This window comes from Cervus elaphus, chromosome 32 (genome assembly GCF_910594005.1).
Source record: "Cervus elaphus chromosome 32, mCerEla1.1, whole genome shotgun sequence".
NCBI classification, from domain to species: Eukaryota; Metazoa; Chordata; class Mammalia; order Artiodactyla; family Cervidae; genus Cervus; species Cervus elaphus.
Genome location: NC_057846.1, coordinates 40,575,540 through 40,598,846, shown reverse-complemented (window position 1 = coordinate 40,598,846; position 23,307 = coordinate 40,575,540). Strand labels below are relative to the sequence as shown.

The 23,307-nt window shown below is 47.5% G+C and overlaps 1 long non-coding RNA gene across 1 annotated transcript; it reads left to right on the top strand.

The window, feature by feature from the left end:
- Positions 1–14,205: 14,205 nt before the first annotated feature.
- On the top strand, positions 14,206–15,236 carry LOC122688126. The gene is made up of 3 exons (XR_006339347.1): positions 14,206–14,424; positions 14,595–14,773; positions 14,943–15,236. It is a non-coding gene; the product is annotated as an uncharacterized LOC122688126 (long non-coding RNA).
- The last annotated feature ends 8,071 nt before the right edge of the window (positions 15,237–23,307 follow it).

Genomic DNA, 23,307 nt, shown 5'->3' with positions numbered 1-23,307 from the left:
AGGCTGCCACTCTAATAAGTTGCTTTATAGCCTTCCTGAGCTTTAATGAATGTATAAACACAAAAGTAATTTGCACAAACTTGATCATCCAAGTACACTGTTCTGAAACCAGCTTTTTTTTTTTGACAGCCTGTCATAGATGGCTTTCAACAACCAAACATTTTGATATACACCATCATTTTTAATACCTGCTTAATATTGTTGAATAGATAACCCCTCAACTCCATGTTAATGGATATTTTAAGCTGTTGTCATGTTTTTTTCTATGCTAAACAAGCTACAATGCACATTCACTGAGATATTAGGTTGGCCAAAAAGATCATTCAGGTGTTTTCCGTAACATCTTATAGAAAAACCTGCACGAATTTTTTGGCCAACCCAATACATTCCTAGAAATGGGAATGATCAGCCAAAGGAGTCACGTATTTTACAACTGGATGTCTATTCCTCGATCTCCTCCTAGAAAGGAGGCTAATTGGGATGATCCTGCATTAAAAAGTGTCTTTTCGACCTCAGCATCCAGAGCCAGGGGACTAGCAAGGGGCTCCATTTGCCTGTCCATCACTCCCCACCTGGAGGCAGAGACGGGGACATCTCATCTTTTCACTTCTGGTGAATTTCCACAGGTGGAAGACAGCCAAATCCTTGAGTTATGGCCATTTTTCCCAGTTCTAAGATTCCAAGGATTTCCTCTCTCAATTTCTGGTAACCTCTCTGCTCACATAGTCCAAAGGTTTCATGGTGATTTCCAAATTTAGACAAAATTCGTTATGTCTGAAAGTAATTGGAAGAAAGTGTAGGATCACAGAGTGCACGCGATGTCAGTATCAACTAAGGAGGAGTTCACAGAACTAGTTACAGCAAAAAGAATAACTCTTCAAGGTCCCAAAGGATCACTTGGTTTTTTTTGTGATCTTCTCCCCCCCAAAAAAAAATATTTTCAGAACCAGGCATCTAGCTACAAGGCCTGCCTGGCTTCCTAGTAAATTTTAAAGCCTACATCCCTTAAATAAACCCTCCTTCTCTCGAGTGAAATAGAAGTTGCTGCCCTTCCCTCAAACATGCTGTATTTTCCTACATTGTGTCTTTGTCATTGATAATAAAAAGCTGTCACCTTTTCCATCTATTATATGCCAGGCACCCGGCCACGTGCTTTGAGGGGATACTTTAGGTAATTCTATAAGGCAGGTACTATTTCTCCCCATAAACATGTAAGGAAAAATGAAGCTCAGAAAGGTTGAGTGACTTATCCAGAGTCACACAGCTGCTCGGGGTCAAGCAGATCACGTCATCCTAATTCCAACACTCCTGCTCTCAGTCTCCCCCTGCATTGCCTGACACCCTCCACGCTCTCTGGCTCCCAACAATCTAAACCCCTCAAGAGGCACCTCATATTCCATCTCTTCTGACAGTCCCCCACCTTCAACCGCATGGAAGTTCTTTCATCATTCTGAATTCTTACTGTCTAAACTCCGAGGGGCTTCTTGTCCTCCACACAGTTTCTTCAGCACCTTTCAAGCACCAGACTCTGCCAGATGTCCAGCCAGGGCTGTGTCTGCCACTAGACTGCAGACCCATCGGAGGCAGGTGTGACGGGGACCTCCCTGTATCTCTGGGGATGGCGGCCGCCCAGGAGGCCCACAGCAGACATTTTTGGGTTCACCGATGAGTCAGATGGACGATGGCAGTGCAAAGGGATGGTTGCTTTTCTCCTCTACACCCCCTGAATCAGGGTCTCTGAGTCTCTGCCTGTTCCCGGGACCCACTGTTCTGTGAATTCACCCCTTCCTGTTCTGAGGTGTTTCTCCTCTCACTGGGGAGGCAGCTCTGGCCAGACAATTTTTCTCCGTGCCCTGTCTTCTGCAGAGGGCGATGTGTAGAGCAGCAGGTGCCTGATAACAAATCCATTAAACCTCCGTTCCTTCTCCCAGCACGAGCTCCCGGGCACTCCACACTGTTTATCTTCCCTACCCAGCAGCCGGGTGGATGACGAGGGTCTCCCTCCACGTGCGGGAAGCAGGAAAGAGACTGTACTTTGAGCCCCAAGTCACCTGAACGACACCCAAAAGACAGAACAACAGGAACTGCACCCTGCACGGTGTCCCCTCTCCTGAGGACCAGGGTTGGGCTGAGATTACTAGAAAACCAAACCCTGGTGTCCACCCGCTTTCTCCTTCTGATGGCTCCTCTGCCCTCACACACACACACACACACACACACACACCCCTACACATACACAGACGGCCCCTCCTTCCCTGGGCCCCTGACAAGAAAACTCAAAAGGGAACACAGGTGAGGGCAAAGCCAAGGAGACTATGTCATACGAGGGTCTGGGGTAGGTGGTACCTGATCCCCGTGGTACAATTTGAGAGAATCAGGCAGAACTAACTCCTGGGCTACCTGCCACCAGGACCTGAAAGGTCTCATTTAGGATTGTTGCCTGAGTTGGCCTCACAGTCTCCCTTTGGCGTCATGGCACTTGGAAGAACCCCCACGTCTGGTTTTATGGTCTTCAGTCCTGAATATTCATTGAAAGGACTAATGCTGAAGCTGAAACTCCATTACTTTGGCCACCTGATGTGAAAAACTGACTCATTGGAAAAGACCCTGATGCTGAGAAAGATTGAAGGCAAGAGAAGAGGATGACAGAAGATGAGATGGTTGGATGGCATCACCAACTCGACGGACAAGAGTTTGAGCAAGCTCCGGGAGCTGGTGATGGACAGGGAGGCCTGGTGTGCTGCAGTCCATGGGGTCGCAAAGAATCAGACACAACTGAATGACTGAACTGGGGCCATCTTAAGATTCCTAACAATTTTTAATGAGAGCGATCCTTTGTTTTCATTGTGGGCTGGGCCCTGCAAATCATAAAAGCTGCTTCTATTGATCAGAAGGGAGCAAGATTCTTCAGAAAAGGATGAAGGATGAAACAGGTTCTTGAAGGGGGAAGGGGGCGGGAGAGGGCTGAGGGGCTGTCCCTGAGAGCTGGGGGAGCTTCATGGGTTCCTATCAGGCCCCAGAAGCTCAGGGAACCTGAGGCTGGGCCACCCTGTGTCTTGCCCCTCCCGCATCAGCCTTTCCCAAGTCTCTGAAGCCGGCAGAGCATTGAGAGCTTCCGGGTCTCACCGTGGCCCCAGGAAGATGTCGGAAAGCACCCTCCCTCCTTGAAGGCAAACGGGTGCAGCCACTATGGAAAACAGCATAGAGGTTCCTTAAGAAACAAAAAATAGAACTACCCTGTGATCCAGCAGCCCCACTCCTGGACACATATCTGGAAAAGACAAAAACTCCAATTTGAAAAGATGTTCACTGCAGCACTATTTACCGTAGCTAAGGTATGAAGCAACCCAAGTGGCCATCAAGAGATGACTGGATAAAGATGTGGTAAATATCAACATATACAATAGAATATTACTCAGCCATAAAAAAAAGAATGAAATACTGCCACTTGCAGGAAATTGGATGGACCTAGAGACAATCACAGTAAGTGAAGTAAGTCAGACAGAGAAAGACACATGTCACACAGCATCACTTCTGCATGGAATCTTAAAAAATCATATAAATATACAAATATATGAAACAGAAACACAGACATAGGAAGCAAACTGATAGTTATCAAAGGGGAAGGCAGGGAGGGATCTATTAGAAGTACGCAGTTGACAGGTACAAACTACTATACATAAAATAGATAAGCAACAAGGATTTACTATATAGGAAACTATAATAAATACCTAATAATAACCCATGGAGGAAAATAATCTGAAAAATATATACATATCTCTAACTGAATCACTTTGTTGTACACCTGAAACTAACACAATATTGTAAGGCAAATATACTTCAGTTTTTAAAAAAAGCATCCCCCTGGGTGTGCACAGGTAGCATGATGGTGGCTCCTCCTAAATTTACACTCTTCTGTCCATCCCCCTGCCCGGGGCTCAGCCTCCAGCCCCAAGTCCTTCTACAGTCCCAGAGCCACGGCAAGGCTAACTCTGAGCAATCTGCTGTGGTTGGCCAGGTGCCTTCAGCCACAGCAAACTGGAACTGGGAGCCCCTGGTTCACTGGAGCTGAGCCCATGCCACAGAGAGCCCATTTAGGGCTCCCTCTGATCCAGAGCCTCGTTAGGGAGCAGAAAATTCATGCCCAACCTCATCCCCAGCAGAAGCCCTGCCCCATCCTCTGGGAAAGTCAGCCCTTTATTAAAGCAGGGAGCTGGGCTCTGTGAGTAAGAGTGGGGGCTTCTTTAAAGCAGGATCCAGGCCTTAGACTCCTGTGCATTCCAGTATCAAGCTCAGAGCCCTGGTAGGAAAGAAGGAAACGAGGGAAGGAGGGAGGAATGGATGGATGGGTTGGTTACCTAGGCCTGACTATTCAGAAGAGCTCCTAGGAAACCCTCCTGTCTTCTAAGCTCCGAAACAACCTGTCAGATTCCACCAATATTGCTGCATTTCTTAAGAATCCTCTGGCCTTGAGAAGCCCTACTAAAATTCAAATACTCCTGGAAATAACTCTGTGAGCTTTCTTCCAGGGAGATAAAGTGTGGTGCTCGGAGTCTGGCAAAAGCAGAAGGCGGGGAGGAGGAGGGACAGAGGCAGCGGTGACAAACACAACTGCCCCGGAAGGAACACACCCGTGGCCACGGTGGGGAGAGGCCTGGTGCGGTCACTGGAGGCTGTAGAGCAGATGGACGCGGCTCCAAGTGGCTCCTGAGCTGCGGTTTGCTGAATTCTGCTTGTCCTAAGCTCCTTCGTGTCCCAGCTCCCTGACGTCCAGGACCCTGAATCTCCCTCCCTTCCTGAGCAACCTAAAAGCAGGGCCTCCCTTCACCAAAGGGAAGATCCAAAGCTACACAGTGTGTGGGAGCACGGCTGCTTCCGGAGCCCTGCCTCCCGGCCCCCCGCCCAGCACCCCGCCAGCCCTGCTGAGCCCCCAGCCGAGGTGCTCGGAAATGGGCCTCCCGCTTGGTCTCATCGCAGCAGGGGCGGCGGGAGAGGACCTGAAGGGCCTGCTCCCAAACCCTCCCTGGAGACCCCATCTCTCTCCGCAGACTGTGACCTCATTAAGGGGGCCTGCTGGAAAGCGGATTAGGCATCCCAGTGAGTTCCTATCATGTGGTTGTTATTATCCGCAGTTTTCATCATAATTCAGAACTCGTAAGTAATTCGGAACCGGTGCCCTCTGGCAACTGCAACTGCCCCCGGATCAGCTGATCAGCGTCAGCCCCCTACCGCGCCACCCCCCACGAGCCCTACCCACATTCCCGCTTTCAATCCATGTGGATTTCAATCCATGTGGATTCATCAAGTGGTTTCATCAACCATGTGATTCATCAAGTACTCAGCCGGCAGCTAGACCTGCCTAAAAGTGAAGTGGATCCTCCCCTACCAGAGAAGCCAGGATCAAGTGCTGGTGGTCAGGGGGGGCTTCCCAAGGGGGCACAGCCAGAGCAGAACAGGGCAGTGGGTGCTGGAGTAGCCAAAAATAAAGGCAGCCAGAGACTTTCTGCCTTAAGCACTGGCCTCTGCTCCCCTGTCTGAGCTCTGATAGCCTGGAAGGTTCCCTGTAACTGCCCCCCAAAGCAGCAAAAGGCATTCTCCTATAAATTCTAGAGATCAAAGTGGTCGTCCCTGACCCCTGCACCCCACCACCAGCTCCCCCACAGGCCTGGGAAGTGAGGATCACTTTTTTTTTTTTAACAAAACAAGTGTTTGGGGAGTTATTTTTAAATAAAACAAGTTAGTCCAACAATTCCAAGGTACAAACTTAGCCAGTTTTGAACTGATGGACGACAAGGGGGCAGAGGTCAGTCCTTCCACAGAGGAACGGTCTCCTCCCTGACGCCCTCCTTGGTCACGGTGCAGATCCTGAGTGCATCCCCAGGACACACATCTCTCTCAGCAGCAGAAACAGAGATGTCCACCGGGAGCATCTCAGTTGCTCTTCACACCCGCTGCTTCGACCAATCAGAGGGCAGCCTCCAGGGTCCATCACCCTCTCCCCCCCACAACCTGGAACAGTCTCCTGGGGTGACCCGAAGCCTGGGGGCCAATTCAACCCCAGGGAGCCCTTTAGCTACTTCTCAGGGCTCCCCTTCACTGGAGAAGCTCAGCTCAGGGCTCTACTCACACACAGGGATGGCTGTGCGGGTCGTGGTCCCCGGGGCCCCATCTCACCCACGATGTTCATTCATTGGCTCCGCTGGATGTCTGCTGAGCACGTACTACAGGCCGAGCGCTGGCCAGGGTGGAGGACAGCAAACCCCCTCTCATCCTCAGGCAGCTCCCCACCGGGGGAGCAGACGAGGAGCAGGGCTGGGTGGAGATGACCATCGTGTGGGAGGCACCGCGGGGAGTTAGTTCCCTGGCCTTTGCCCTCAAGAAGCTTAGCGTCAGGTGGCCAGGCTGACACAGTGGGATAAAGCTGGAAGCAGGGTCGGAGGGAGGCAAGAGTCAGCAGCTAAGAGGGGACATCCAAGCAGCAGTTAAGATAGGGGGACCAGACACAGGGCAGAGGCGTGGCAGACCCACCACAGGGACGGATCTAGGAGCTGGAGCTCAGGCAGGAGAACAAAGGCCCTCCACTCTAGGCAGAGCCCTGGCACAATCAAGTTTATGCTCTTTTTTAATTTTTTTAAGATTTTTTTGGAATATTACTCAGCCATTAAAAAGAATTCATTTGAATCAGTTCTAATGAGATGGATGAAACTGGAGCCCATTATACAGAGTGAAGTAAGCCAGAAAGATAAAGACCAATACAGTATACTAACGCATATATATGGAATTTAAAAAGATGGTAACGATAACCCAATATGCAAAACAGAAAAAGAGACACAGATGTACAGAACAGACTTTGGGACTCTGGGGGAGAAGGCGAGGGTGGGGTGTTCTGAGAGAACAGCATCAAAACATGTATACTATCAAGGGTGAAACAGATCACCAGCCCAGGTTGGATGCATGAGACAAGTGCTCAGGGCTGGTGCACTGGGAAGACCCAGAGGGATGGGATGGGGAGGGAGGTGGGAGGGGGGATTGGGATGGGGAACACATGTAAATCCATGGCTGATTCATGTCAATGTATGGCAAAAACCACTACAATATTGTAAAGTAATTAGCCTCCAGCAAATAAAAATAAATGGAAAAAAAAAATTTTTTTTTATGTGGACCACTTTTAAAGTCTTTATTGAACTTGTTACATATAATATTGCTTCTGTTTTAGGTTTTGGACTTTTTTGGCCCTGAGGCACATGGGATCTTAGTTCCCTGACCCGGGATCAAACCCGCAACCCCTGCAGTGGAAGGCCAAGTCTTAACCATCAGACCCCCAGGAAGTCCCCCCAGGTTTACAACTTAGAAAGTGATTGGCCAGAGCTGGGAGGACACTGTCCTGGGGGAGTCTGCCTTTGTTTAGTGAGCGATGCCTGACAACTGAACTCAAGCAGCAGAGGTGAGGCAGGGCAAAGGGGCAAAGTGAATGGATTTAAGGAGGGTGAGTGGACAGGATGTGGTGACTAATGGATGCAGGCTGTGGGCCAGAAGGAAAACAACACCTGACTTCTGGCTTGATCGGCCAGGAGGACAGCTGAGCAACTAACGAAGGCAGGGAATACGGACAAGGGGCAGGATGCTGGGAATGATAAAGGGTTCAGCTTCAGACTTGTTGACACTGAGGCGTTTGTGGGACAAATAAGAGATGCTGGAAAGCTGGTAGATGGTGTAATGGATTTGGAAGACATGGCAAACTGAAGCCACACAACTACCTGAGATCATCCAGTTTGTAAACGACAACAAAGTTAAACCCTGAGGAACACCATCATATAGTCCAAAGGAAAAGGAGGAGGAACCTGGGAAAAGTTGAACAGAATGATCAGAAATAGAAGAAAAATCAAGGGAGAAGGAGAGGAAGTGCATTTTCCACACGTAACCAGAAAAGTCAATTCAAACTGATCTAAGTAATAAAAATTATTTAAAGGTGCATGTAATTGGAAATTCAGGGCCAACATTGGCTTCAGGTTCAGCTTGATCCAGCTGCTCAATAGCAACATCAAGGATTCAGTTTCTTTGTGTCTCTTGGTTTTGCCTTAGGTAAGATGAGCTTTCTTCTAATGCCAATTGCCAAAACTCGGGTTTCTTATCATCCCCTCAAAGTTCAGAGGAAAGAGACCCAAACACTCAGATATCTCCCAGAGAATCAAGGAACTTTCATACCTGGAAAACACTAAAAGTTTTCCCCAAGCTCATTGGCTTGAATTTGGTGATATCCCCACCCCTGAACCAATTTCTGTGGTTCTGATTAGCTTATACCCAAAAATCACTTTCCCCAGGATGAGACAGATTTGGTTTTCCACAAAGCACACAGAGGAGTAGATTCTTTAAATTTTCCTTTAAAAATTACTAAAAAATAGAAAGAACTTATGTTACGGGTGAGCATCACAGATGAGATCCTTTCAAGGAGGAAGTAATCAACAGCATCAAAAACAGAGAGATTGGGACTTCCCTGGCAGTCCAGTGGTTTAAGACACCACATTTCCACTGCAGGATGTATGGATTCGATCCCTGCTCAGGGAACTAAGATCCCGCATGTGTGTGATATAGCAAGAAAATAGAAGGAGAAGGGGGAAAAAAAAAAAAAACAGATTAAGAGTCATCTTTTTGTATGAGCTGGAATGGAAATAGCTGTGAGGGTAGGAGTCCATCTAGAAGTTTTCCTAGAAACTGTGGTCCCCAAAGGGAGTCAAGCCTAGGCATTGGACACTATATGTGAGTACGGTGCATGTGTGTTGGGAGTGTGGGTATACAGGGGATGGCATGGCCACAGTGAACCTTTAGGAAACTCACTCTGGCCTGAGGGAGGGCATACAGTGAAGGAACAAGGAGCAGGCTCCAAGAACAGGGGAGGCTCTCTTAGGTACCTGGGGGATGATCAGCCAGGTGGTGGTGACCGAGGATGGAGAAAAGGATAGAATGAGTGATGTTAAAGGGGACCAGACAGCAGGACTGGGAAGTGTTTGGAAGTGAAGGGTGAGGAGGAATGGTACCCTGGATGTGAGGATAGGACTGGACAGCCCCCGCCGGCCCCCATCAAGGATGAAGGGCCTGCCAGAACTCTCCTTCCCTCCCCAGCTGGTCCATCCACCGCTGCGATGCCAGTGAGGTCACGCGTGCTGCCACGGTCAGGATGACTAACTAGTCACTGCGGAAAGGAAATCGCATATACACATGTGGGAAACGCTCCAGGCTCCAGCTGGCCCCACAGGTGGGGGCGGGAGGGCGAGCTCCAAGAGGAAGGGACCAAAGGGAAGAGATGCTCCCCCATCAGATTTTTTTACAAAAGTACAAGTGGAAGAGGATTTTGCCCCAAGGAGCAGCTAGAGCAGAAGAACAGGATCTTCGGTCTCCATTTTGGAGGCAGCTCCCTCAGTGGCTGGTAATTTTTCTTCTGGAAGGTGAAGTGCTTGCAGCCCTTGTTCCAAGAACTTGGACCCCACGTCCTTTTTTTTTTTTTTTTTTTTTGCAGACTTTGGCTTTGGTCGAATGGGAGATGCTGGAAATCTTTCTGCAGGAGACCGGACCAAGTTGCACTCTTGGCCACACTTCCTTGGGCCGGGCTCCAGTTTGGGGGGGAAGAGGAAAGGGCTGGGGGGGGAGGCGCTGACGGAGCGGAGAACACACAGGGGGATGACAGAGCAGGGATGGACGGCTCTTCCCAACAGCCCTGGGAAGGAAAGACAGGAAGGAGAGTCCTGGCAAAACAGCTAATCCTCTGTCTCTGCTTCCTCGCTCAGAATCTGCAGGCCTGGACTTCTCACCCTCGTCTCACTCCAGGCGAGAAGGAGGCGGAGGAGCTGTGGATGGAGCATGTTTCCAAGACCCCTGCTTCGCCAAAACCAAGGCCACCAATCTGGAAAACACCAGGCCTTGGCTCACCGCAGCCACACCTGCCTCCGCCCTCACAAGTGAGGCAACCCGGGCTTGTGTCTTCAGGATGTGGTTCACATCCGACCCCGACGACGACGGAGGAAGGAGGACCGGGAGCTGCAGCTGGCTGGAGGATGCCTGGGCTTGATGCGCTGGCCTTCTTGTCTGCCCCCAGAGCAGCAGCGGGATCTGAGAAGGAGTCAGATGCGAGGTCCGTGACTATTTTCAGATGATGCTCAAGGAAATCTCTTCTTCAACCTAAAAACCTCGCCACCCAATCACCAGGAAGGCCACAAGGTCAAAAGTGGCCTTTTGGCTCCTACTCCGCCCCCTTCTTCCCCCTCACTGAGCACTGAGAATAACTTCCTGCTGGGGGTGAGGTGGGTAAAAAAAGATTTAATTACAGTTTCTGTTTCTGACCTACGCTCGGCCACCCCAGGGGCCGCCATGTTGCCCTGCCTGACTGTGGTGTCAGTGAAAGGACACCGGCCTGGGCCGCCGCCACAGGCCAAGACGTCACCCAGCGAAAGCCTGGGAGGTGGAGGGCCAGCTATGTCCTCGGCCAAGCTCGCTCGTTCCCACAGCAACCCCTGAGCAATCTCTGGTAACACCAGAACATCTGGCCTTGGGGTATCTTCTCCAGATGCCTAAGGCAGGATCAGTTCAGTTCAGTCACTCGGTCGTGTCCGACTCTTTGCGACCCCATGAATCGCAGCATGCCAGGCCTCCCTGTCCATCACCAACTCCCGGAGTTTACCCAAACCCATGTCCATTGAGTCGGTGATGCCATCCAGCCATCTCATCCTCTGTCGTCCCCTTCTCCTCCTGCCCCCAATCCCTCCCAGCATCAGGGTCTTCTCAAATGAGTCAGCTCTTCACATCAGGTGGCCAAAGTATTGGAGTTTCAGCTTCAACATCAGTCCTTCCAGTGAACACCCAGGACTGATCTCCTTTAGGATAGACTGGGTGAATCTCCTTGCCATCCAAGGGTCTCTCAAGAGTCTTCTCCAACACCACTGTTTAAAAGCATCAATTCTTTGGCACTCAGCTTTTTTTATAGTCCAACTCTCACATCCATACATGACCACTAGAAAAACCATAACCTTGATGAGACGGACCTTTCTTGGCAAAGTAATATCTCTGCTTTTTAACATGCTGCCTAGGTTGGTATAACTTTCCTTCCAAGGAGTAAGCGGATAGAAGGATTCTAAGTCTTTGAAAGGAAGGGTGATTTTCCTCTGGGTATCTCTAGGCCAGTGTTGTCTTCTCCTCCAGTTTCCAAATCTCACCCTCGACCCCCGCCACCCATCCCCTCACTTCATCACATCCTTGCCACTCCGTAGCTGGTCACCAGGACTGCTTCATGCCAAGGCTTTTTCACAAGCAACTCTCAACAGCATCAAATGAGGCCCCACATTACGTGGCCTGCCCTTCATTGTTGGCAAGCCCAGGGCACACACCCTTCTCCAGATCCTCCACCACTCCCCCCACCCACCCCTCACCTCCAGCTTCCAGTGGAAGATATTTAAAAATCCAATATTCACCAAGCAAACATTTTGCAAGTCCTTCCCTGCCCTCGTCCAGCCCTTAGCTGTCCTGTTAGACAAGCAGGTGAGGAGGGCCCTTCTCCCCACAAAGTCCCCTAAACTCCTCAGAGATGCCTTCTAATCTGGTCATCAGATATCTCTGAAGATGAAGGCTGGCCAAGGAGCGGGTATCAATGGAGCTGTGGTGAAGACTGTCTGGTTTGGGACTTCACCCGCTGGGATTCCGTTAACTGCCTTTGTTGCCCAAGAATGTGAGTTAGGAATCCCTCCAGGAGGTGGGAGGGGTGATTAAAATGAAGAAGAGAATAAAAGCTTTTAAACATGGTCCCTCGGTGCCAAGAACAGCTCCCAAGGCTTACAAGTACTTGCAGGCCCATCAAAGGGAAGCCAGGCCGATAGCTCTTGTTTGTTGACTTGGTGAAACACTGCGTCTCAGGGTTATTGCCGTTGAAAACACCTCCTCTATCTGGGATCTTTTCTGCACCAAGTGCACCATTGCTTCACCCATCTCCTCGGAAGAATCTGTCACCAAATCCATAAACTGCAGGAATCTGTCACCAAATCCATCCCTCTGGGATGGGACAAGGATGTGGTTCCTGGGTTAATAAAGCCCAGATTCTCTCCCGCCCTGTGGGCGGCACCCTCCTCCTTTCCCCAGCCTAGCCCCAGCCCCCCTCACCCTCACAAAGAACCAAGGCAAATGGAGAGGGCTGGAGGCAGGAAAATGGTCTCCATCAATGTTCAGGGAGCTTCACGTAAACATACGATGTATTCATCTGCCCAAGCAAAGAAATCTAACCTCACAGTCTGCCTGCTATGTGCCAGACATAAGCTGTTACACGTTTGCTCTTTACCAAAACCCAACGAGGCGGGTCTTTCATGGAGGGAAAAGTTGCCCAAGAACCCAGTGGCAAGAGTAAGACTCGAGAGCGAGTCCCACCAGCCGATGGTAAGAATGTAGGCAAACCGTGGAGAATCTGAGCTTCGAATCACCTACCTCTTCACTGCAGGTAGTAATGGTACCTCTCCACCCCAGCTCCCAGCTCTGACTTCCTCAAGGGAGACGGGATCTCCTTCATCTCTCTGTCCAGGTACCGCGATCATCCTCCTTGGATGTCCGAGTGGAATGAAGCGGTACCCACATCACGTGGGTAGCAAGGGGAGCATCATGGGGAGCAAGGGGAGACTTGCCCGTGGTCTGGAGGAGCTGGGGCTGGAGGGGGAGAGCCAGGCATCACCGGGCAGACCACCGAGAGGGAAGGTTAAGCACATACCCTCTTCTGGGAGTGGGAAGCACCCAAGGGGATCCTCCGCCCACCCCCAAAGCTGGTCAGTTAGATCAGTCAAATCTGCAGAAGTCTTACAGGGAGAGCCAAGTGACCCCGTCACAATAGGTGAGAGTGGAACCCACACCCAAAGCACCCTCCCTCCGTCTGATGGGACAGTGGAGTGGGCAGAGGGGTGACGCCTGCCTGGTGCCGCCTTGAAGAGACCCAGCAGCTCCTGAAAAAAGGGCGGCCCCGGCCGCCTGGGTAGAGCTCACCCACGAGTGAAAAGGAGCTGCTCTGAGCAGGTTTTAGTGGGGGCGAGGGGGTTCCCCACAGACCCATCTCAGCCCTAGCAGAGGGGCGTCTGCGGAGGCTCAGACATGGCCACCACCTCCTCCCCTGCCCCCTGAGTGACAGACCGAGCCCCCAGGACGCCCCTCTGTACCTTTCAGGGCACTAGCTGCATTCTGCGTTTTGCTGCAGGCCCTGCTGTTCTCTTTTCCTCGTGGAGCCCAGGGCGAGGCCCTTAGGCCTCTCGGGTCCCCTCAGCGGCTCCCACAGGCCCCGCCTGGCGAGGGTGCGCACGGACCCCCCGGGTGGAGATGAGGGTGGGTCCAGGTGAGGCGGGGGATGGGGGCAGAGGATGGTGAGAACAGCCCGGTTCATCCATGGTCCCCAGTCTTGCCCACGTCCACCCCAGGCCCCGAGATGGCCCACCGGGGTGCCAGGCGCATTTCAGGGTGGCGGGGTGAAGAGTGCTGCCCCTGCCGTCTGGCCCCCGGGTCCCCCGGTGTGAGCCCAGCCGGCTCCCCGCCCCAGCAGGAAGCGCTCCGGCGGCTTCACCGCGTCTGCATCTCGGCCCTAATTGAGCCTCGCCCTCCGGGGTGATGTGTGCGTCAAAAATACGCCGAGGCTGTAAATCAGGCGGTGGGAAGCTCCGTCTCCAGTTTGCTAGCTCAACCAGAGGGAGACGAAATGTCCTGTCACGGGCTCCCCAAGTCTGCGAAACCGCGTGTGATTTCAGGAGATTTGTAACCGGCATTAACACCGGCCAGCGCCCGGGGAGCCGGACTCCCGGCGCCCTGCGGCCCGCGCCCCCCGCCCTTCTCCTCCGCAGCTGGGGCCGAGCCGGCGGGGGACCCGGGGACCAGGTGCCGGACCAGCCCTGGTGTTCAGCAGCAGCTGCTCCGGCTCCTCCCCAGGAGGATCTGGGGGGAATTTTCCACTGCCCAGTTCCATGGAGCTTTCACCTGCCCCGACTGGTCACAGAGAGGAGAGCGGGGGAAGTTGAGGGGGGGGGGGTGCCCCGCAAGGAAACCCCCCCCCCCAGCATCCTACAGGCATCCGTGGGGGTGGCGGGCGGGCGAGTCCCGAGTACTGGATTTTGTTTGTTTTCTCTGGCCCTGGAATGCCGAGGTGTGTGGAGGTGGCTTGTGGGTGGGAACCCGGCATCCTTTTTGGGGGGTAAGGAAGGGCAGGATCCAGGCTCAGGCTTCAGGGAGCGAACACAGAAGCCAGCGAGGGGCCTAAGACGCCCAGCGTGGGTGAAGGCTGCCTGCGCCTCCGCGGCCTCCCTGCCTCCCTCCCCCTGCTCCTCCCCCTCCCGGAACCCGCCCCCACTCTCAGCCCTGAGCTGCTGATGCCCTCGGGGTGCTGTTTTCATTCCAGGCTGTGGATCCGGTCGTGGGAAGCAGGTAGGAAACCATGATTCTGGAGGTTAAATGAAGAATTATATTTAGTGCTCACAGAAAGCCAAATATTGGGTTAGCAGCCAGGAATGGAGAGGGAGGAAAAAAAAAAACCCCAAAGCAAACAGCAGAGGAAGGAAATTCCTACCAAACAAGGTTCCTATTCATTCTTCCAGTCCCAGGTGCAGGGGCCTGCAGAGGTGAGACCTGACCGAGTGGAAGCGGTCTGTCTGTTGTGTGTTCGTGGCTACAGAGAAGCTCGTGGACCCCAGACTTCGATGTGAGCCCCAAACTCTGATCCCTGACTGCCTGTCCCCATGGGACCAAGGGACTCTCAGGCCTGCCCACAAAGGTGGTCAGTATCTTGGCTGGCAGTGGTACCCCAAGCTTACTACTTCGGGAGGTAAGGGTGGAGTGGGGAAGGGGAGAGCAAAGTGAAACGCCCCCTGCCTTAACTTTGAATGAGTGATTCAACCTCCCTGATTCTCACGTATGGAATGCAGAGTTGGATTGTGATTTTACAGGGCATCACTGACTCAACAGACATGAGTGTGAGCAGTCTCCAGGAGGTGGTAAAGGACAGGGAAGCCTGACGTGCTGCAGTCCATGGGGTCGCAAAGAGGCAGACACGACTGAGCGACTGAATGACAATATCCTATTATTCTGTTTCTGCCTAAAATAAATGATAAAAGTAAGAGTGTGAACAAGACCACAACAGCAGCACACATCTGCTTCCATCAGAGCTTAGGGTGAGGCCCAGACATGGCAAGCTGTGTTTTAGCCTGTTCCCCATCACTTCTAGGATCTGAACTGACTCCGCTGGACTCCAGTGATGTTTCTGGAACCTGCTCTGACTGCTGCAAAGTCAGACAACAGCCTGGGCTGGGGCGGGGTGGGGTGGGGGAAGGAGTGGAGATTCAGGAAGAAACTGCCAGTAGGTGGGAGAGAGAAGGGACAGGGGAGGAACCATCGCAGACCCTGCTCCTGCCACCACCCTCGCCCAGCATCTTCTGTGGGACCACAGAGAAGGCTGTTTATCTTCCTAACTCCAAGGCTTATTTCTATCCAGCCACTGGATTGTTTAATTACCTTCTCCTTCTGTGGATTTCTCCCGTGAGGGAGATCTATGGTAGGAGGCTGGATCCCGAGTGAGAAAGGACCTTTAAAAGCAAAATTGCTAGCCAGGGAGCAAAGGACAGAATTCTGACCAATCCTGAAAGGAGAGACAGCTCTCCCAGGTCTGTCTGTCTGTCTCTGTGTGTCTTTATTTATTTCTCAAACACTTGACTCTCTCTGCCTCCCACGCCCTAGTGTTCTCTAATGGGCCCAAGCTTCAGGCAGAATCTGGGCAACCGCACACCCTGTGGATAGGAAATGTCAGCCTGAGGACTAGTCTTTCCTGTACGTTGATGATGGTGAATGCGCCCTCCAAAGAGCCCAGCCTAAGGGCAGACCTGTTTACTAGCTCACCCCCGGCCCATCCACGATTCCCCAGGTTTCAGCCCACATCAGCCAGCACTCAGAAACAGGCATCGGTCAGGTGAGTCAGACCAGAACCCCGGCAGAGGATACCCAGAGCCACCCACGGACAGAATTGTAAAATAAAATGAATTTTCACAAACCTGCCCCTTCCTCTGCATGCCTTAAGCTTAGCAAATGACATCGCCTTCCACGAGTTTTCTAGAAACTAAAAATCATCCTTGATGTCCATCCAATCCACTACCTCCTATTTATCTCCCAAGTTTATCCCTATAGTCGCACCACCCCCACTGCCTCTGCCCTCATGGGCCCTTGGACAATGGTATCAGGAGGATGAAGGGACAAAATAGCACCTGCATGTGGTGAGAAGGAGTGGAAAGAGTGCTAAAGCCTTATTGTCCATGGAGGGAAGTCTATCCAGTAGTACCCAGAGCTGAAAAATAAAGAGGTAGGAACATAAGCATATTATTTAGAGATACAAAGGTAAACACCAAAAGAAGCAATTAAAGGAGTTGAGGGACTTCCCTGGTGGTCCAGTGGCTAAGACTCCGCACTCTCAATGCAGGGAGCCTGGGTTCAATCCCAGGTTGGGGAACTAGATCCCGCGTGCTGCAACTAAGACCTCGTACAACCAAATAAATAAATAAACATTAAAAAATAAAATAACTGAGTCGGAATAGACGATCAGATAAAGACAAATAGAAAAGACAGATAAAAACAAATAGAATAAAGAGCCCAGAAGCCAACATACCCTTGGAAATTTGATATATGACAGAGGAGATATCCCTAAACATCAGTAGGGAAAGAATTATTTGGTTAATGGTACTAGGGAATCAGTTATTCACCTGAAAAAAAAATTAGATGGCTACTTCACACCATATAGAACATATAAATTCCAGGTGCTCAAAAGACATAAATTTAAAAAAGAAAAAATTTACGGTTTCAGAAGAAAATATGAGGAAAAAGAAAATAGGATACCTTTGTGATCTCAGTGTTGAAAAGGAGTACTTAAATAGAATACAAAAGCCTGATCCATAAAGGAAATTATTGACAAATTTACTGTAAGAAAATGTAAAGAAGAGAAAACTAAAAATTTAAAGACAAGAACTAGGAAAAGATATGTGAAGCATGCACAACAAGAGCTGAGGGACTTCCCTGGTGGTCCAGAGTGTAAGATTCCACACTCCCAATGCAGGGGGACCGGGTTCGATCCCTGGTCAGGGAGCTAGATTCCACATGTTGTAACTAAGCATTCGAATGTCACAACTGAAGATTTCGTATGCTGCAATTAAAGATCCCACAAGTCTCATCTAAAAGATCCTGCATGGACCTGGCCCAGCCAAATAAATACATACATATTTTTAAAAAGAGTTTAATAAACTAGTACAACATTGAAATCAACTATATTTCAATTAAAAGTAGTTTAATGTAAGTGTTTCATCCATATTTCACAAGGACCTCTTAAAGACAGTTTAAAAGAGGTTCCAGTTCCAGTGGATGGAGTAAGCATGCCCCACCCGCCTCCCCCATTAAATAACAACTATAAATCCCACACAGACTGTTTGGAGCAGGCAGCTCTCCGAGGACCCTGAAAAGTAAGTGGTAATAAGTTGATGGGGCTTTCCTGGTAGCTCAGCTGGTAAAGAATCCTCCTGCAATGCCAGAGACCCCGGTTCGATTTCTGGGTCGGGAAGATCCCCTGGAGAAGGGAACAGCTACCTACTCCAGTATTCTGGCCTGGAGAATCCCATGGACAGAGGAGCCTGGTGGGCCTACAGTCCATGGGGTTGCAAAGAGTCGGACACAACTGAGCGCGTGTGCGCGCACACACACACGCACGCACACACACAATGGGCTGATGGGGGAAGGATGCCAGAATTCAGAATTTTACCCAACCAGGGTTGAGGTTATCAGTTTTTCCCCTTCAATATCACCTGACCGGAAGGAAGCTCAAAACCCAGAAGTACATAAAGACGAGCACAGAAACAGCTCCCAGAGAAACCTTTTTCTCGTCTGTGGAAGGGAAAAGTGGACATGACTCAGGATCAGAAAGGGTTCCCTATTTTTGTTGGGTTTTTTTTCTCTTTTTTTTGCTGTTATTCCAGTCACCAGGCAGTACTGAAGTGGAAGCATGATGCTGGTAGGTGCCAAAGCCCTGAAAGACACAGAGGAGCAGAAGTCTCCAGACTGGGCGCGGTGTGGGGGACAAATTTCCTGCTTATTACTCTTTGATTTGAGTGACTGGAGGTCTCTCATCAGATACTGTGGAGGCTAAAAGGAGGAGGAACAAGATTTTTTAAATGCTGAAAGAAAAAAAAAACTGAACCAAGAATTCTATACACAATTCAATATAATCCTTATCAAAGTTCCAACTGTGCTTTTGTCAGAAATAGACAAGTCAATCCTCAAATTTATACAGAATTGCAAGGGACTTTTAACAGTCAAATCAATTTTTTAAAAGAGGAATAAAGTTAGGGAACTCATACTTCCCAATTTCAAAATTTACTACAAAGCTGCAGTAATCAAAACAGTATAGTACTTGACAGATGAATGGCTAAAGATGTGATACACATATGTATATATATATATGTGTGTATATATATATATATATACGCAAACAATGATATATAGTGGAATATTACTCAGCCACAGAAAACAATGAAATAATGCCACTTGAAGCAACATGGATGAACCTAGAAAGTATCATACTAAGTGAAGTAAGTCAGAAAAAAACAAATATCATTTATATGTGGAATCTAAAAAAATGATACAAATGAACTTATTTACAAAACAGAAATAAACTCACAGACCCAGAGAACAAACTAATGGTTACCAAAGTGAAAGGGGGGGGTAGGGGTAAATTATGAATTTGAAATTAACAGATACATACAACAATATATAAAATAGATAAACAACAATGATTTGCTATTAAATATATGGCACAGAGAGTTATATTCAATATCTCGTAATAACCATAATGGAAAACAATCTGAGAAAGAATATATATATATACACATTCTTTATTATATATTCTATATCAAGGACCCAACTATAAGAGCTGAAACAACAAATCTTTTAGACTAAAACATAGATATAGATCTCTGTGATCTTAAATTTGATACGGATGTCTTAGACATGCACAAAAGGCATAAGCAGCAAAATAAAAAATAGATAAATTGAAGTTTATCAAAAGTTTAAACTTTTGTAAATCAAAGAAATGGAAAGACAACCTACATAATGGGAGAAAATATTTATATATCATAAATCTAGTATCTATGATATATAAAGAACTCTTACAATTCAACAACAGAAAGACAAACCAATTCAAAAACGGGCAAAAGACTTGAACAGATAATTGCCTAAAGAAAATATACAAATGACCAATAAGCACATGAAAAGATGCCCAACATCATTCATTATTAGGAAAATGCAAATAAAAATATTGAGATACTACTTCACACCCATTAGGTTTTGGCTATAAAAAAATAAAATAAACAGGAAATAACATGTAAGAGTAAGGATGTGGGAAAATTGGAACCCTGATACGTTGCTGGTGGGAATATATAATGGTGCAGCCACTGCGGGAAACAGTCTGGCAGCTTCTCAATAAGTTAAACAGAGAATTACTATATGACCTAGCAATTCTACTCCTAGATCTATATCCAAGAGAATTGAAAACAGGTGTTCACACAAAAACTGGTACACAATTGTTCATAGCAGTATTTATTCATAGTAGCTAAGAACTGAAAACCACCCAAATGTCTGTCAACTGGTGAATGGAAAAGCAAACTGTGATGTATCCATACAATGGAACATTATTTAATCACAGAAAAGAATGAAGTATCAATACAAGCTGCAATGTGGATAAACCTTGAAAACATGTCATGGGAAGGGAGCCAAATATAAAGATCGTGTATTATATGATTTCCATTTATATAATGTATCCAGAATAGGTAAATCCACAGAGACAGAAGTAAGTTAGTGGGAATGGGGGAGGGAGACTAGGGAGTAACTGATTCATGAGTAGAGTTGTTTTGGGGGGCGGGTAATGAAAGTGTTTTAGAGGTAGATACTGCCAATGGCTGAGCAACATTACGAAGGTACTAAAAGCCACTGACCTGTGCAGTTTAAAATGATTACAATGGTGGATTATATATCACAAATTTTACCTCCATTTTTTAAAAAGCATTCTAAATCCAGTGAAAATATTCTTCAAGAATGAAAGTGAAGTAAAGACATTCTCAAATGAAGCTAAGAGAATTTGTCTGCAGCAGACTCATTCTAAAATAAATGCTAAAAAAATTTCTTCAAATAGAAGGAAAATAACACCTTAAAGAAATTTAGAACATCAGAATGAGAAAGAGAAAAAGTGGTAAATAGAATAGACCATCCTTCTCTTAAGTTCTTTAAAATATGTCTGAAAAAAAAATGTCTGACAATTGAAAGCAGAAATTATAACACTGTTCAGTGAATTTCTGGTGTATATAGATGTGATACACATGAAAACTACAAGATGAATGGGGAGGGTAAATGGACCTATACGATGGTAAGGTTTCTTTCTACTGGCTACGTGAAGAGGTAAAATACTAAATACGTATCATAATCCCTGGGGGACTTCCCTGGTGGTCCAGTGGTTAAGACTTCATGCTTCCAATGCAGGGAGCCCAGATTCAATGCCTAGTCAGGTAACCAATATCCGACATGCCACAACTAAAAGTCACAGGCTGAAATTGAAAAGATCCTGAGTGTAACAACTAAGATTCCACACAGCCTATGTATGTATGTATGTATGTATGTATGTATGTAAGTATATATATACATATATATATGTATATGTATATATATATATATATATATATATATATATATATATAGAGAGAGAGAGAGAGAGAGAGAGAGTTGGACCATAAAGAAAGCTGAGCACCAAAGAATTGACGCTTTTGAACTGTGGTGTTGGAGAAGACTCTTGAAAGTCCCTTGGACTGCAAGGCGATCCAACCAGTCAATCCTAAAGGAAATCAATCCTGAATATTCACTGGAAGGACTGATGCAGAAGCTCCAATATTTGACCATCTGATGCGAAGAGCCGAATCACTGATAAAGACCCTGATGCTGGGTAAGAGTGAAGGCAGGAGGAGAAGGGGACAACAGAGGATGAGATGGTTGGATAGCATCACCCACTCAATGGACAAGAGTTTGAGCAAGCGCTGGGAGCAAGCTTAGGGAAGCCTGGCATGCTGCAGTCCATGGGGTCACAGAATTGGACATGACTGAGTGAATGTAACTGAACTGATATATATAATAATCCCTGGAGCAACTACTGAAAAAAATTCAATTAAAACTATACTAAGAGATATAGTTAAAAGCTCAACCGGTAGATTAAAATGGAATACAAAATGCTAAACATGTAGACCTAGTTTTAAACATATCAATATACATACGAAAGAAAAGTGGTCCAAAAGACAGGGACTGTCAGATTTGATTTAAAATCAAACAACAAGACCTATTTGCCATCTATGATTTTGTAATATAAGTAGGTTAAAAATAAAAGAATGGGGAAAATACCATGCAAACACTAATCAAAAGAAAGTTGAAGTGGCTGCATTAATATTAGACAAACACGCTGCATAGCAAGGATAATTTCCAAGAATAAAGAGGAGCAATACACAATAATTAAAGAGTCAGTTCTCCAAGAAGATGTAGTAATTTTAAATATGCATGCACTTAGCAAAAGAGCTTCAAAATACACACAGCAAATGCTGATAGAACTGAGTTAGACAAATCCACAATTACAGTTAGAGATTTCAACACTCCTCTCTCGGTAACTGATAAACAAGCCAATAGGAAATCAGCAAATATATTGAAGAACTATTCCCTCTACCAGCTGATCCTATTGCTATTTACAGAACACTCCACCCAACAAGGTCAGAATACACATTCTTCTCAAATGTACATATACATTTCACTATGACAGGTCATATCCAGAGTCATAAAACAAACCGTAATAAATATAATAGACTTGAAATCATACAAAGTATGTTCTCTGACCATAATGGAATTAAACAAGTGATCAATAACAGAAAGATAGCTGGAAAACTTCCAAACACTTGGGAATTAAACAACGTAATAATTCATGGGTCAAAGAGGATGTCTTGAGGGAACATCAAGTATTTTGATGGGACTTCCCTGGTGGTCCAATGGTTCAGAATCCACCTTGCAATGCAGGGGATGTGGGTTCGATCCCTGGTCGGGGAACTAAGATCCCACATGCCATGGAGCACCTATGCTCGCGCTGCAAGTGCCAAGCCCATGCACTTTGGAGCCCACAAACCACAACTAAAGAGTCCATGCGGCACAACAAAAGATTTCACACAATGAAGACGCTGTGTGCCTCAGCTAAGGCCTGATGCAGCCAAATAAATAATATATAATTTTTTTAAAAACTTCTATTTAAAAAAATTAACCTGAATGAAAATACCACATGTCAGAGTTTGTGGGATGCAGCTAAAGCCATGCTCAGAAGGAAATGTATACTGTTAAATGCTTACATTTGAAATAAAGAAAGATCTCAAGGCACTATTCTACGCTCCCACATTGAGAAAAGGGCTTCCCTTGTGGCTCAGCTGATAAAGAATCCGGCTACAATGCAGGGGACCTGGGTTCAATCCATGGGTTGGGAAGATCCCCTGGAGAAGGGAAAGGCTACCCACTCCAGTATTCTGGCCTGGAGAATTCCATGGACTGTATAGTCCATGGGGTCGCAAAGAATCAGACACGACTGAGCAAAGTTTCATATTAAGAGAAACTAGAGTAAAGTAAACCCAAAACAGAAAGAAGGACAGACAGAACAAAGATGAAAAAGAAACCAATGAAATTAAAAGCAAAAACAATGAAGAACATCAATGATAAAACTAAAAGCTGATTCTTTGAAAATTTCAATAAAAGTGATTACATCTCTAGTTAGAGTAATGAAAAAGGGGGAGTGAGACAGGAGAGACGACACAGATTATGGTCCTCCCTCATTATCTAGGAGGGATTCGTTTCAAGACCCACCTTGGACACCAAAGTTTGCAGATTCTCAAGTCCCTTATATAAAATGGCAAAGTACAGAAAGCAGTCTGAATTCATGGGATCTCACCCACCCATAGGAAGGGAAGACCATACTAGCTTCCAGAGTAAAACAGAGGATCCCCCAGTAGACTCCACAGACGTTAAAAGAATAATAAGAGAGTACTAGAAACGAGGAACAACTCTACACAAGTAAATTTGACAACTTAGATAGAATGAACAAATCCCCTGACAGCTACAAATTAACAAAGCTTCCCGAAGAAGAGGTAGATGACCCAAACAGTTCGTATCTATTAAAGACATTGAATTCATAATTTAAAGTAGTCTCATAGTGTCTTTCAA